At 39.8% G+C, this 16,322-nt stretch overlaps 1 protein-coding gene across 3 annotated transcripts in view; it reads right to left on the minus strand.

The window, feature by feature from the left end:
• sipa1l1 (signal-induced proliferation-associated 1 like 1) overlaps positions 1-16,322 on the minus strand; it is a 111,687-nt gene that overhangs the window by 69,734 nt on the left and 25,631 nt on the right. For all 3 annotated transcript variants that reach the window (XM_088089213.1, XM_088089212.1, XM_088089214.1), the window contains exon 3: positions 1,555-1,622. The gene's annotated coding sequence lies outside the window, so the exon portion shown is untranslated. The remainder of the gene's footprint in view (positions 1-1,554; positions 1,623-16,322) is intronic.

Raw genomic sequence — 16,322 nt, forward strand, 5'->3', positions numbered from 1 at the left:
TGTCAGCTTGGTTCAGTATGTAAATAAAAAGATGATTGGCATATGCACTGCTTCAGTGCCTAAAAGTCACATACATTTCACATAATTTTTCTTGAGCTTATATTTTAAAATTTTGAGGGATTTCCAGACATTTGCTGACTATGTTTGCTTTCAGTATTCCTTTGGACGATATATTGTCTTTGTTTTTGATCTAGGGCTGGGTATAAAAAGGTAACAATAACTATCTTGACATAATTTTCCAAATTCCAAAATCCACCCCAGATTTGTTATCTGTTCTGTTGTTTGCCATGGTCTGATAATAAATAATTGTTTATAATATATAGATAACAGATAATGATAATAGTTTAGTTTCTTGAACTTTACTCAGATGAAAAATAAAATGATTTAATTGTGATAATTTTGGTAATATTTTATCGTTTTAATTATTGATATCGACTTACATGAACATTTTTAGTGTGATTACATTTTGGCCACGTTGCCCTGGTCAGATTACTCTCATAATACTCCTTTCTCTCGCTTTCTATTATGATCTCTGTCTCTCTTCACTGGTGTGTTTTTCTTCCACCCTCCACACTATCTCTCATTCCGAGTCTTTCTCCCCCTCCCTCCTTCGTACTTGTGTGAACATAGTAGTGTCTGTATCTATGTGTCTATGTGTGTGTGGGAGGGGAGGAGAGCAGCATTGCTGGCTGGAGGAGGAGGTGAGAGAGAAAGAAAAAGAAGCGAGAGAGGGGAAGAAACACAGAGAGAGAGAAGCAAAGCATTTACTGGAACAAAACATGCTGTTTCAATCTCGTAGATAAGGGCCGCCTACTCACCATGTTTTACTGTATCTCAAAGCTGATTACTCCTCATTCTTACTAGCAGTATTATTCCATTTTATATATTATATTATAATTCCCAAGTCTATGTTTTACCTTATTTATAGCCTAGGACAACCAGAACATTATCTTTGGCAGTTTTGCCATCCAGCTGAACTACACTGAGTTGCCAGACCCACCATCTGTTGAGTGTACCTCAAGAAGGAGGCATTAACTTTTAGTCCTGAGACAGTCATTTTAACTTGACTGTGGACAGTTGGAATAACACAACAACACAACAATATATTGAGTGGTATTTAATATATACAACAAAACATAATTGAGTTTTGATTTTCTTGAGGATACATAAGTATGACTACAGACGGTTTGATAAAATAATTGTCGTTGAACAAATAATGGCCATAAATGACATTTATGTTTAGATAAAAAAAAAACGGCTGTTAATAAAACTTGATATTAACCAATATTTATTATGAGCAGATTTTCACCAAAGGTGGAGACAAAAACACTGAGTAAAACTGGTGTTCTCTCTTCTCTGACAGCTCAGTAATATGGGTCATTCGCTTTAAGAAGCTCAGTGGTATTTTTTGTAAAGAATAAGAGCAACAGAAAAACAGTTACCTTGACAACACAGGCACAAGAACTGTCTGATAAATTTAACTTAACCTGATTTAACTGAACCAGATTATGGACAGCAGACCTTCAAATCCAACTGAGGAAGCTGAATACTCACTGATGATCCCAGTATCTTGTCAAAGACAATGAACGGCAGATGACACTGTCCGAGGCTCTCACGTGACGCTGAAAGAGAGACAGTAGGGATGTTAACAACTAATCGTTAAACGGTTAACTGACAATAAGCATTTTGAGCAAATAATACTATTAAACAGGTATAAATAAATACATTAAATGTAATATACTGACACTGCAGGGGGAGATGATCCGATAGCAATGCCGTGATGTTGGAAATAACTACAGAACTTGTTAATACACAAATGGCTGACATGAGAGCAGTCAGTTCAGCATCATAGCAGCAGTGGCCTTGTTGTTGTTAAAACTGATGTGTAGTTAGCTGTGTGATGCTAACAAATTAGCCATGTCACTGTGTCTGTGTTGTGTCTGTGGGGGGGACTCTCACACTTCTGCAAGGAGCTTACACTCCCACAGCAGCAGTGCCACAACAGAGAGGGAGAAAAAGCAAGAGCAGGTCAAGCAGGTGCTGAGCGAAGCAGTACGATACACACAGCTGTACAATGAAATGAGATTTCACCCATTTAAAAATGAACAAAGGTAGACACTAACACAGGTGTCCATTATCAGTTAATGAAGACTTTTGTGGGTCTGCTGTCAGTCACAACACACTTCTTTTGTTTTTTAATTAGAATCCCCAAGAGACAGGTACCGATCAGGGGATATTTTAAAATATCAGTATCGGTTAAATTTAAGATTAACAAATTACAATCCTTTCTTTACTGAACTCGACTGTGTTTTATCCATCTTAGTCTGCTAGTGTTGCAGCACTGTTCACTTTAATGATTGCCTGGCTTTACACTGCCAGCACTTCACACCATAACAGAGTGAAAACTAGATTAGTTTTAGATTAATTATTTGGGCAAGAAGTGAAAGTTCTGATACCGAGGTTGGCAAATTACACTCTCCCTTTCTCATTTTGCAAAGCAGTCTATAAAACATTCAGGTAGCAGCTTCTCATTTTTAGCCGGCAGCGGTGACCCTCACTTTTCTCTTTTAAATGAAACGTGTCTTCAGCGGCGGGTCCTAACAGTAGACTGAGCAGTTTCCACAACTCCACACGGTGATATATCTTCTCTCAAGCTGATAATGACACATCGACTTCAGGACTCATATTCTCCTGTTAAACTTTCATTCACATCATATTTAGAATTGAAGCTTATAAACTTAAGGGTTTTGAATCAGGACCTTCAGTATTTCAACCAAATAGTTTGTGAAAAAGGAGAGCCAAATGAAGCAGACAAACTAATGATCATCTTCTTGAGTGACTTTTACTTGAAAAGTAACCGAATTATTAATCTAATATCAAAACTGTTGACAATTTATTGTCTTCTAAATGATTAAACAATCAATCGAATGATAATATCAGCTCTAAAAGACACAAAAATTTAAAACTGCCTCTCTGGACTATCTGTGTTGCCTGAACTATAACATATAGACTGGGTTGGGCAGTATTTCTGTATTTTGGTATACCAGGATATTTAGAAATCCCAAAGGTATGTTTTTTTAATACCGTCACAATACAGGAGCTCCTCTTTCTTTTAAACTCATTGTATGTAGTGCACAGCAGGCACCATCAGAGCTCTGTCTCCAGACTGTACTGTTGCAACAGACAGCTGAGCTGAAAGACACCTGGACACCTAGTCATGGAGGGATAAGTAACAGGAATGTGAACAGCTGGCTTCGAGCAACAGCAGAGAGAATGTGGGGAACGACACCATGTTTTTTTGCATATTACTTGGTAGATTAATGATTTATTTTAACCAAACTGGAGCTGGTGACTTTTGGAACACTGGACGTACTAACTAGATTGCTAGCAAGAGTAACCAAGAAGGTTTGGGTGAGTTTTATTTTGTTTCTATCAAGTTTAAATCAAGTTTGTTTAATATGAGTTAACAAGGCAATTAAGCCTTGTCAGTTTTCTGAGACCAAGAGAAATTTGAATACAGAGGGTGTGCAGTTGTATGTCTCTGTTTAATGAGGAAAATAGGTGTATTACTTTTCCCAATATTTTGTGGGTTTCTATTTTGTATTCATTCATTTGGAAAACTGAAAGTAAGCAGCACACCAGGGGGAGGGGGTTGTATGAACAACACACTTATACCCTCAAATACTGTGTACCCCGGTGAAATTTCAGGAAGGTTTGAATAGACAGATACCGCCCAAGCTTACATCCAGATTAGATTCCTATTAAAATGCCAACAGGTACTGTACATACCAAAAAAACTTCTCATATTCCTCAAGACTGAACATGAAATCACTGGGGAGACAGAGATTAGTTTTGGTTTCAGTGACACCTCCACCTTTGGACACTAGCTTTATTTGATACCATTATGTAAAAAGCAAAATCTCCCTGGGAATGATATCTTGTTTCACAACAAGAGTTCTGCTGACAAAAATAAAACTGAGACAGAGACAACAACAAGAGGCTTGGGTTTCTTTTTTAGTGAGTAAATTCTGATCTGGGACCCAGGAAAAAGTGTGCATGACTTAATGATAGGCTGCATCTTTTTCCATTCCAAATTGTTGAAATGGCTAAAGGGGATATCCGCATATCTTCCCAAAAGATGGGCCACAGTCCATATCTTTTACATGGTGACACAAAATCTTTCAGCTTGTTAAAATCAGCTTAAAAAGCCTCTGGGAAAACATATCAGTGTCGGCTTTAATGAAGTATCTCAAAATGGCAATGGTAATCCAAATTCAAGGACCATCGCACTAACAAGACTCTAAAAATCATCATAACTCTAATGATGCACAAGCCTTAATTTTCACAGTCTAATGAATGTTATCCATTAAAGCAGATAAAGAAGTGATCTACATTTATGATGCTCATAGTCAGATTGTGTGGACGGCACCAGAATAAAAACATGCTTCAAACGTACATGCCAACCAAGCACAGTCTGTGAAAGGTGTCCAGTGTCTTCACAGCTCAAGCAAGTCATCTGGCAGTTGTTTTTAAACACTCATCCACCAGCACACATAATTCATTTTCTCTCTGTGGAGGTTGGCTGGGTTTCCTGGAGAACTGGAGCAGCAGCAGCCACCGACTCTGCAGACTTGATATTAGTTCCATCTGTGTGGTCGTGTGAATTCATCTAATTTGACTCGAGATTTGTACTCATGACAACTAACTTAAACTTTGTGCTTCCCACCAGATATCTCCAATCCACTAATTACCTTGTTAGCCCCGACTCATGGCACCGTGGTTTGACAGATCTGACAAACATAATCTGTATGGCCTTGACTTGATGTGACAGAGTTTAACTGAACCAGCTCTACCTAAGACAAATTCATATATAGAAAAATGACCCAGGCATTAGCAAAGTACTACGGTCTCTTGTATTATCAACCTGAAAGTAGATCGGAAAATCAAGGTGCCATGCAGTGTATTGTCCTTGTTGTTTCATTATATCACACTTGAGTTTCAAATTCATTTTCAAGGATTTCATCCCACAAAAAGAGGCTAGTGTCCCATGTCATTACCACATGTACTTTCAGTCTTAGGCTGCATTCACACCAAATCAGGCATTGGGTCAAAAACACCAGGCCTCCCATCTATCTGAATGTAAGTAGTGTGTCTAGGCTGCTGTGGTGGGGCTGCAGGGGATGACAGAAAAAAGCACAGCTGCCATGAGCAAAAAGATGAAACAGAACCAACTTTTGTAAAAACACAACCTAAAATCAGACTGCAGTGGCCGATCATACAACCTGTGATCAGACCAAAAGACAATTGCAGCCCACAGGAGCAAGTAATATGCTCTCTTTATGCCTTTAAATATTATAGTGAGTAAAAAATTTACTAACAGCCCCGGTGTACTACATTTCAAAGGAGAGCAGCCAAAATATTCGAGATATGGCCGCTGTCATCTTGCGCTGGTGACGTAATTTGGAGGGCGGGGTTTATCTTCCAGCCACGAGGAGAGCTGTTATGTCATTCATCGTTATTACACGACCTATTGTGTACAGGTGTCTTTGGTGGCAAAAATCTGCAGTAATAAAGGAATTCTAAGGATATTCTAAGCCAACATGAACAACCTTACCAAAGACAAATCCTCAGTCACTGACATGAGGACACTGGCTTACAGTAGTTATTCTCCACCTCCATTTCCCTGGAAATGGGCCATGACCCTCCTACACCACTGCACAATCCTGCAGCTGATTGCCTCAACACTGAAGACACACCAAGCAAAAGGCGTCTGCATGTGTGTCAGGTGAGAAGAAAGTCTTTTAAACAAAGGTCAGCCAGAGTCACGGGCCTCTGTTGAGTGACTGGCTGCAATTTGTCGCTTAGAGTTAAACGATCTCCAACTTTTAGCTTGGCTGCACTTTGTCGCAGAATCAAACAGCGGAGCTTAGAGCCTCCACCACTGCTTTTCATAGTATGACAGCTTGCCGCAGGCCCCAAATCTCTCCTGCTTGGTGTGTTTTTGGTGTTACTGTGTGATATAGTGCCTCTTTCCCTTTTTCCTACAGGCTGTTATGTTTTATAAAAATGTAATTATGCCTTATGACATTCATTAGACACAAACAATATGCTGCACACAACCCAGTTATTAAGAACAATATTCTACTTATCTAATGTGCTTTCAATAATACACTGATAGGAACTACCAATAAAAAAAGTCCTGATAATGCATTGCAGCTTTTTATTCAATTAAATGCAGCATTCAAGATGAGCATCATTATCAGCTAAGAAAAAAACTGCATTACTTCTATTGCCAACTTCTGCTCATAATATAGCACAAACTTATTTTAATATTCCAGTCCTCTATTCCAAACTTAGTCAGATTTACTCTCCAAACTCATTTTGCATCTTCTGAACCTCCACAGTCAGCTTCATTACCATCTCTCTATATGCCAAGCTATTAGTACAGACTGCTAACCTGGACCTTGGACCTCTCCGTAGTCTGTTTCTGCATGCTGGCATTCAGCCTAATGAGGCTTGCTAATGGTCTAGCCATGTCAATCTGGAGGAAACCTCCTGCTCTATGGAAACTGAAACACATGTACACAGTTACTCTGTAAATACACTCACAATTTCTACCAATATCCACAATATCTTAGTTAATAAAGGCCACACATAAGTAAAGCATGAGTCAACTTTTTGCCAGACCTCTGCCTGTCATCCTGTCATTCTGTATCTCACACTCTCCATTCATCTTTCTCTGCCTGACAGGTCTGCAGATGTTTAATTTGTTAGTTAAGCCTGCTTTAGCTGTTACAGAATTCACTTGTTAGGTTTTCTGGCTGAGAAATCTGATTAATGATCTGGAGGTGGCCAACAGTTTACACATCAATGCCCCACATTTGTAGAAAATAATAAGAAAACATGCAATGGAAATGAGCATACACACTGGAATGAATCACACAGTACAGTAACCAAGTGGACAACCTCACCACTTATCCACTGGGAAACTGGTGGTGACTACTGCTGCATGGCCTAACTTCGATTGGTTGCACAAGGCCACATGCTCACAGGAACTTGTCCATTAGTCATGCTCTGTTAATGTAGCTAGTTAATGATTGTGAGCTCTGTTTCAACACATTTACAAAGCGTGACCTCGGTCTGTGGGTTCACATGACTCACGGGAGTTACATTTGAAACTGCCAGTTTTGGCAGCTTTGTTCTAGAGTTCAGAGGAAAATTAAATGAAAATACTGACTGTGACAAGGGATGGGTACCAAAACCCTGTACCTATATGAAACACATTCCTATACGTCCAGCACCTACCAGACGGTATCAACATACATATTTTGGTGCCTTACTTCAGCGCCAGATTGTATGCATTGGGAATGTGCAGCTGAGACAGACACACAGACAGAGACAAAGAGACAGAGCGCATGCATGTGTGAAAGTGATGCTGTGAGGCTGCTACGACCAGTGTTGCCAACTCTTTTGCAGTGAAAGTGGCTAGCACCAGCTCCAAAAGTCAATAGAAGTTGCTAGATGATGGGTTAGATGATGCTCATTTACATATTGGTGGCATCACTGGGGATTAATGGAAGCAATGAAACTTGGCCACATTCGATTTGATGGAAATATCCTGAGCAAAACCATGAGAAATATGGAGCTTATACTACAGAACTTCCAGTGCAGTCTCCTTTCTTCCTGCCTGTCACACAACTACTGCAAGCCACAAGAGGAGAGAGGGGAAGAGACTCGGCATTGATGATGAAACAGACATGGACAACAATTTCTCTCAGCATGCATGGTAAAAGATCACAATTTATTACTCGCTTTTAGTCGCTTTTTAGAAATAAAGTCACCAAGAGGGTCTAAAAAGTCGCTAAATATACAGACAAAGTCGCAAAGTTGGCAACACTGACCGTGACCAGATTAGGGAGTATGGAGTTAAAAGTAGCAGTGCAATGTGTGACCGGTTTAAATCAGTGCCATTTAAAAATTAAATAATTAAATAAACAAAAACAATTATGATTAAGGCTATTTATTTGGCAATGAATAAATGCTGGAATTCTGCGACACCGGAGCCACATTGTGTGTCTTACTTGCCAGCTGCAGATTAAAGTGAAGACGGTTAGACCCAGATTTGCGAAGTAAAGTCAGCGAGCGAAATTAGTCTCTCACTGGAACCTGACTGGGTTCACTTAAGGTGGACTGTTAAGGTGGACCAGCTTTTGTCACTGTAATGATACTCTCAGCCACCCCTTAACAGATAATGTCTGGTTGCAGAGTCTCTGCTGACGCTGAGAGACAATAATTGATCACGGCTCAAATTTATTTTGCTGTTAATAGTACTGTAGCTGTTATTTAGTAATAGTTTATTATTTAAAGTAAACATTTTTTTTTTAAGTGTCAGTTCAGGCACCTTGTAGGCACTGGTGCCATTTTAAAAGTAATGTTTCCATACCAGAATCTGAAAAAGCCTAAATGATACTAAACCCTATCTATGACCCTGAAGAGCTGGTCACCAAGCTGGATGACTTTAAAAATACTTCAAAATGAAATCATCTATTAAACATAACTAATCGTTCACAATAATCTATTGTTAGGGAATGCAATGTAATCAGAGCAACTGCATAATCCAATCAAGCTTATCCAGCAATATACAGGCAGCTGCAGCTTTGACCAACACTGTGACTGTGAAGAGTTTCAGAGCAAGGGCAGACAGATGACCAAGAAATGAAAAGGAGATGCAGGTTTTGGAGAGCAGAGAGAAAAGGAGAAAGGAAAAAAAGAAGAGGGCAAAGCAGGTCAGAGCTGGTAAAGCCATCGTGTGGGCTGGCAGCTGAGTTCATGTCTTAGGCCAAAGCCACAAGCTTCTCCAGATGCTTTTACACCAGCTCTTGGAGCGAGACAGAGGGCAGCTTTCTGTAACTTAGAAATTTAAAAAATATCACAAAATATAAACTGATAAACCTCGATGTCTTTGAAAAGTGAGTTGTGATTTTAAACTTTAGCTTTTGTTTGTAGGAGATCATCAAACACACTCTTACCTCTAAGCTACACATTACCTTGGATTTAGACATCATGTACGTCTGGTGAAGTCAAGTACCAAATGTCAAATTCAATCCGGAACACGCTCCGTAAAATGTAAAGTTTACAAGACCAACTGTTGATTTCCCTTCTTACTGCAGATTTGAAGCATGTTTCATCCATTAGCTATAAAACAAAACCCAATATGACCAAAGAAAACACTGTGATTAAGAAGAATGTGTTCTTTGGCAGGGTTTTTTTAGGAGACAGCTTGACAATACAAATCATGCTGTGGTATACTGGATTCAGACAGAGCATTAGCTCAAGTTGCAGGTCGTAAAAGAGACAACGTCCAGATGTCTGGCAGAATGCACAAGAACACAGAAGAGGATTTTGAGGACCTAGTTTTATTTCCAGTCAGCTACTGATGGTCGTGGTTCCCCCAGGTTGAGGATCAAATCCTTATTGGGAACCACACTGGAAAAACCAAAGAAACCACCTCTTATTCTACATGTATTTTCAGAGGATAAAGTTAGCGCTGATGAATATCTTTGTTAATGTCAACAAACCCCATGAAAAGGCCAAAACCAACAATGAAGTACTCCATCTCAGATGACTTTCAGGGTTTCCCACACATTCACTTATTTGTGGCAGCGCCATCATAACAACATGAGCGGCCACACATATATACACACACACACACACACATATATATATATATATATATATGTATATATATATATATATATATATATATATATATATATATATATATATATATATATATATATATATATATATATATATATATATATATATGTATATATATATATATATTCCATCATTTATTGCACCACACTCTCAGAGCGCAGAGAGTACTCTGAGTGCCGACAGAGCAGCAGAGTGCCAGGCATAGTGAAAGTGAAACCATTTATTGCACTTTTTCTAAAAGTTTGCTTTCATTCGCCTCTGCAGCTGCTGCTCTTCTCATCCATCAATCTGATCATATCAGCTCTGAATGGATCAATCAATGCGTGTTCAACAACAGATATGAGTCTTTTCAATGTCAGTGTGAGTAAGACGGTGTTAGCAGCTGCTGCTGTGTCAGCTCCTGTTAGCTAGGCAGATGTTGAACTGACTGGGAGGAGAGGGGCTCCGGACTATGGAGATAGTCATTTAGTGCTGCATGTCACCTAAATAACGGACAACAATGGCAATGACAGGAGGATCTTTCATGTAAACTTTGAGTTTATAGTTTAATAGGCTGCTTGAAACCTGGTTGTTCAATAAGTGAATTTCAAATTACACTTGTTTTCTGTTGTTAGCCAATTTACATCCCACTTCTTTACTTCAGATTTGTTTCTTTAGTAATACTTGAATGCTTACTGTGAGTACTTGAATATAGTCTGTCTATATACGTTACTCACAATAACCATCCCTAAAAGTAGTCAGTGTTTCCCACAGAATGACAGTGTATGTGTGGCAGCAGCTGACGACGGGCGGGTCCCTGAACGCAGAGCTGCAGGCAGAGTTTCCATGACTTTTTTCCTTTTCCACAGCACTTGTCACACAAGCCGATCCGTTCACAGCTGATCATATCACATCAATGGAGGAGAGGAGCTGTTTGCAGAGGCTTGTGAGTGAAAGTAAAGTTTATTATATTTGTTTAGCTGTATTTGGCAAAGGTATGTTTTATTCATATAGGAATTAAGGCTTTTTTTAAAGCCGTTTTTGCCTTTATTGAACAGTAAAGAATTTAAGCATGAAACGGGAGAGAGAGGGGATGACATGCAGCAAAGGACCACAAGCTGGAAGTGAACCAACAGCCATCGCGGCATGGATATAGCCTTTGTACATGCGGCACCTGCAGCTAGCAGGCGCTTCCTGAATTTAGGAATTTTAACAATACTCTCATTTGGCTGACATTTTTCACTTTAGGATCCTACTATATGGTTGCTAGGCTTGCTGAGGGGTATGTCATAATTTCACCATAACGGTCTTTTCTTTTTTTAAAAAAAAAGTGTCGGAGGCTTGGCGGAACAAAAGATAAATGACATGAGAGTCTGCAAATAACCTTCCTCACAATGACACGTTTTTTCCTGTCTTGGTCTTATCATGAAGACTTATGAAAGCCGGTGCCTCTTGCAATAAAGGAGAATTAATGATCCCAGCTATTGGCTTTTGTGTTCTTTCACAAAGAATTCCATTGATATAAATTAAACTCAACCAAAAAATTGCCTTCAAAAAACTGCCATTGTAACCCCTTTTCTCGAGACACAAATTCAAGTGTTGCCACGTGTGCCATTAGGTTCTCATTCCCTGTCTAGTGGAGAAGAAGCATTTAACCTGGAAGAATAATTAGCACCTTTTAAGTACTTCTTATGTAACCCACTCTACCTAAGCTTGCTCTCTAATCCTCAGATGGCAATGCTTTACAAGAGAAAAATTGCACTGATGTAAAATCAACACCTCGTTTTGAAGGGCCCATAAAAATACCAACCTCACACCCAATACTAAGAGAATGCCCCACATTACAGAAGTGAGTCAATGAAGTGTGGGGTGCAATGTGATGCATACAGGGAGTGAAAAAGTGTTCCCTATAAAGCCCCATGAAGGTGTATGGGGAAGCTTGGAGAACTTGCAGAAACTCAAATTCTCTGTGGATTTCATTTCAAAGCCATTTCAAAGCCACCGCAAGCCAGCGTAAGCAGCTTTGTTCCTTTGCCACCTATCCTCACTTTCTGCCGATTCTAAACCTATCTTCATTGTTTTGGCCACAGCTCTCTATCAAGTCTCAGCTGCCTGCTTTTCACATTCCTAAGTCATGGGGACATAAGCTTCGGTTTTCCTCTCCCACACTCTTCAGCCCCTCAGAAAACAGGGATACGGGCTGGCGGAGCCGCTGTATCAAATCTATTTGTCGGTTAAACCTTCTTCAGAGTGGAGCCTGGATTAGGCCTGCTTTTAGCTGCTGCTGCTATTCAGTGAAACCTGGCGTGTGCGTTTGCTTGCACTGACGGCCAGTGAGCTCTGACAGGCCAAGCTATTCACGAAGCTCCTGATTTGCCAAGAGGAGTTCACCCAACGGCCACAAAAGCCTCAAATTTATCATCATCATGGATATAGTCATGAGAGAACTGTGGGCTTATGATTGCTTACATTTGGGTCTGTGAAACTTTGCGTAATTTTCACATTTGAACACACACTAAAGGCCCAGACACACCAAACTGACAGAGAACTAGCAGTTACAAAAGCCACCTGCTGTGTCGTCTCACATGGCCGTGTCTTGGCCAAAAAGTTGCACATAAAACAAGCACATCAACAGCTAACATTCACTTACTGTATGTTCTGCACCTGCATGAGAGGAGATACCCCTTCATACCAGCAGACGGCAGTAGTCTGTAATCGCCATTCAAAAAAAAGAGACCAGAAGACCGTCTTGGCACTAGTGTGCAAGTTAGCACATCAACAACACAATCCAATGTTGAAAGAACAGAGACTGTGTGTCAGTGAACAAAAACACAAACCACCAGGAAACATTTCTGCTAAAGAGCTCAGTGGCTAAAGAAAAACAATCATAACTCACAGAACAAATTTGTTTTGAACTCAGTCCCTCTTGTCTTAAGCAGTTAGTTTACATTTTGCACTTCGGTTTCTCTTCTCGTATGCTGAGCATATGTTTACGATGTACAAAGGCTATATCCTTGTAGCAGGGGCCGCCCTTGGCCCCGTTGCATATCATCCCCTTTCTCTATCTCCCTTTCATATAGCTGTCCTGTCTAATAAAGGCCAAAAAGCCCCCCAAAAATCTAGTTTCCTACCCAAATAAAACCACAGTTTTGCTGAAAATCGAGTATTTTTGGCTACTTTAAAACAGTGACCTACATGCAAGTTGGGTTTGCAGCCACTGGCAACTTCTGTTTTAAAGCATTAAAGAATTGTTTTCCGGCGAATATATAATAGTGTTAGGTTATACATGAGAAAAATTTTGAAATTTGGAAATATTTTACACTGCAAAGTCCCACCAGCTCAAAATCTGTACGGGGAAGAAAACATTTGTATCGAGACATCTTCAGCTAGTTATACCAAAAACAAATGCCCATTGCTTCAAAGGGCCATTTCTCCAAAAAAATGCTACACACTCACCCAAACAGAAGTATATGGCATATAATTCAGTGGAATGACATCATTGGACCCTCCTACTACGGCGATGCATGTTTCGCATATGTGACATTTTTTGTTAATGTTCAAATGTGTGACCTTCTTGGTTGCATGTGAGGAGTCAGATATGGGTCACGTCAACACATGAATGTGAACAGTCAAGGCAAAGAGATCAGAAACCGGGAAATAGTTGAGCGTAGGCCCTGTAATGTGAACGCAGCCTAAGAGTCTATTGAGAGAATCAATGTTAATCACAAGAGTATTGAGGAGAGGACGTTTAAGTGCCACGGCAGCAGCGTGGCTGCGTTTTTAGCCAAGTGTCGCTGCCATCAAGCCAATAAGATGAGTAGAATTAAAGACAGAGGAGAAAGAAGAAAAGAGAGGAAAAGAAAGGAACAAGTCTGTGTGTGTCTGAAGAAGCCTGGGAATCATCTGTGCACGGAGGGAAATTGACAAAATGTGGTAAGGAAAAAAAAGCATGACCAAAGTAGCAGATCCTCTGCTTCGACTGTAAATCACACCACAGCTGAGGTCCACGAGCAAGAGGCAGGGTGAGGTGGGGAGAGGAAGAACAGAAAGTGTTATCTAGAAAAAACAAGCTAAATCTGAGTAAAAAGAGCTGTTCAGGGCCAAAGAGAGTGCTGCAGACAGAAATATACAAAGATTAACTGAGATAGAAAAGAAAATGTTAGAGGCAGAGAAGTGTAGAGTCTCAACGTGAGTTCACAAGTTCAACTGGGAAAAAAACCTTTCCGTTCTCTCCTCTTTCTACTTGTCTGCACTTCACAGTGAGAACAGGAAAAGAAAAATATCAAGGATTCAGGTAGCCAAGAACGCCTGTTTATCTGTGTGTGGCCATGAGTATGTGTGTGCTGTGTCTCAAAACGCCACCTGCACCTCACCCCCCTGATACAGGCCTGGAGCAGCATTAAGCTTTAATCCTTGTGGTCAAAACTGCACCTAAGAAAACTTTAACTGTCCAGCACCTCTGTCTCACCACAATCTGGCAAAGTACAAGCGTCCGCAGATATTTCAAGTGTCCGTGCAGGGTCTGTGTGGTGTCTACTGGGAACCAACAGTGTGGTAAAACCTTGATAATGAAAGCTATAAATCACCACGACCACATCCCCAGCTCCAAAGGTCATAAAACTTCAGCCGACAACAGCTTGACAGAAAAAAAATGCCGTTATCTCTCTGTTTTTTTTTCTTTTCGATGTTTTCTACTCTTTGCTAGCGTTCGCACTATAAACAAAGGCAGTGGCAGGGGTAGCCATGGAACAGCCAAATTGCCTTTAAGACTTTTGCCTCTTGTTTCTCCCCATTACATTTCTCCTGACACTTCAAGATGTATCTCCAAGTTGGTTTTGACTACAAGTCTGTCCAATCTTTTTAACGATGTACACAGGTCTGGAAACTGAGATGAAAAAGCTTACAATTCTGAGAAAAGAGCTGAAGTTTGCCTTGAGACACACCTCTTTGACTGAGCTGCCCTGACACACTAACCTTTTTTGTCACAGTACAAATAATCGCGTTGTTCTTGTTGGTGTATGACATTAATAAAGCATTTCTTTAAAATAGCATTACATGTGTCAGATCTGATTTAACAGCTTGGCTCAGGGGAATTCTCTGGCCCTTTCATCACCTTGGAAAAAATGGCAAGACTTTAGTCGACAACCGTCCTCCCCTGCATAAAAACTCTTCAGATCTACACTAATTACGAGGGTGTAATATTTTTCATTCGAAACAGAAAACTTTGCCAAAAGTTGACAAGCTTGCAGCTGTGCACACTGTATGTCTGCCAACATTTCAGAGGCATAATGCTAGACGGGAGTCAAGGTTGGGTGCAAGTTCACGACATCAGGAAAGAAAAGCATAAGGATACATTTCTTTTTGGTTATTTTGAACAGACAGTAGTGCACATGTCAAAGACTGACAGAGTCCTTGTGCTGGGGACTGAGGTAACGTTTTGTCCAATGGCAGCGCTGGTGAACTATTTCCATTATAAGCTCTAGTACCCCCCTCAGAGGGTGACTAAAGGTGCCAGCTCCTCTTTACTTTTTTTTCTCTCTTTAGTTATCTATTCAGTTGACTTATTTATATTTTTATAGTATTATTATCATATTAATTATTAACTATATTCAGTATAATATTACTCATATCATTATGTATATTTTGTATTTTTCTATTAGAGTTATTTGCTCAGGCCCTCTTCTCTATCTTCCTTATAAGCTGCAGACATGCATGCACCTCAGCACATGCACAAGTGCCCTAAGTGACTACTCATAGTAAAACAGCTGGTTTGCTTATCAAAAATAACAAGCGTACTATTGTGGTAGATTATCTTGTGCATGTTTTTTTGGTTTGCTTGCCCTGTTTTATCCCATCTTGTCTATATTCCTGTTTCCATCTACCCCCATGCATGCATTGTCTGTCACTATCTTGATATTTTTTGTGCTGCACTTTGCATTCAGTGTAAAATGGTAAAAAATAAGGATTTTTTCAACACTTCTGTATTACACTGTACAAACACTGACCACTTTCCCCAACAGGTCAAATAAGGCTATAAAACTGAAAAGCATCTCTTATGCTGTGAAATTAAAAATATTGAATAAATACAACAATAAAATACAAAACTTGTGAGGAGTGTTACAATAAGCTCTACATATGACAATGAAAATGCCATTTCTTCAGTAACGATTTTATCTCTTTCTGCTTTTGTGTCTGAAGGCTGCTTGAAAGCTGTGTGTATTAGAGTTAGCATTTGTTTTTTCCTCATCCTGCATATCATCTAGATGAAATCATCATATGCACAACTCTCTTTCCGTTGCTTTTGTAGCTGACCAAGAACCTGCAGACCGGTCTTAAAGCTCTGCCATTTCATTTGCGCTTACCATAGTGTGACTGGCTCTCACATCAATCTAACCGATGGCTTTCAACTAAAAGTTTCCGTGCAGATATCACCGTGTATTCTGCATGTGACTGCATGCACTATACGATGCCCCCCCACAGCATTACAGTTTGGCACAGGTACACAAACCATTACAGTCCTACTACGTTTTTGTTGTTTTGTGATCCGAGATATATTTTACAAAATTCTGCTATTCAAGTCTGCAGACTTTGCGGTGTATTTAGTAAAGTGGAAACAAATGTTT

This window comes from Plectropomus leopardus, chromosome 16 (genome assembly GCF_026936395.1).
Source record: "Plectropomus leopardus strain MGB_pleo_1.0 chromosome 16, ASM2693639v1, whole genome shotgun sequence".
Lineage (NCBI taxonomy): Eukaryota > Metazoa > Chordata > Actinopteri > Perciformes > Serranidae > Plectropomus > Plectropomus leopardus.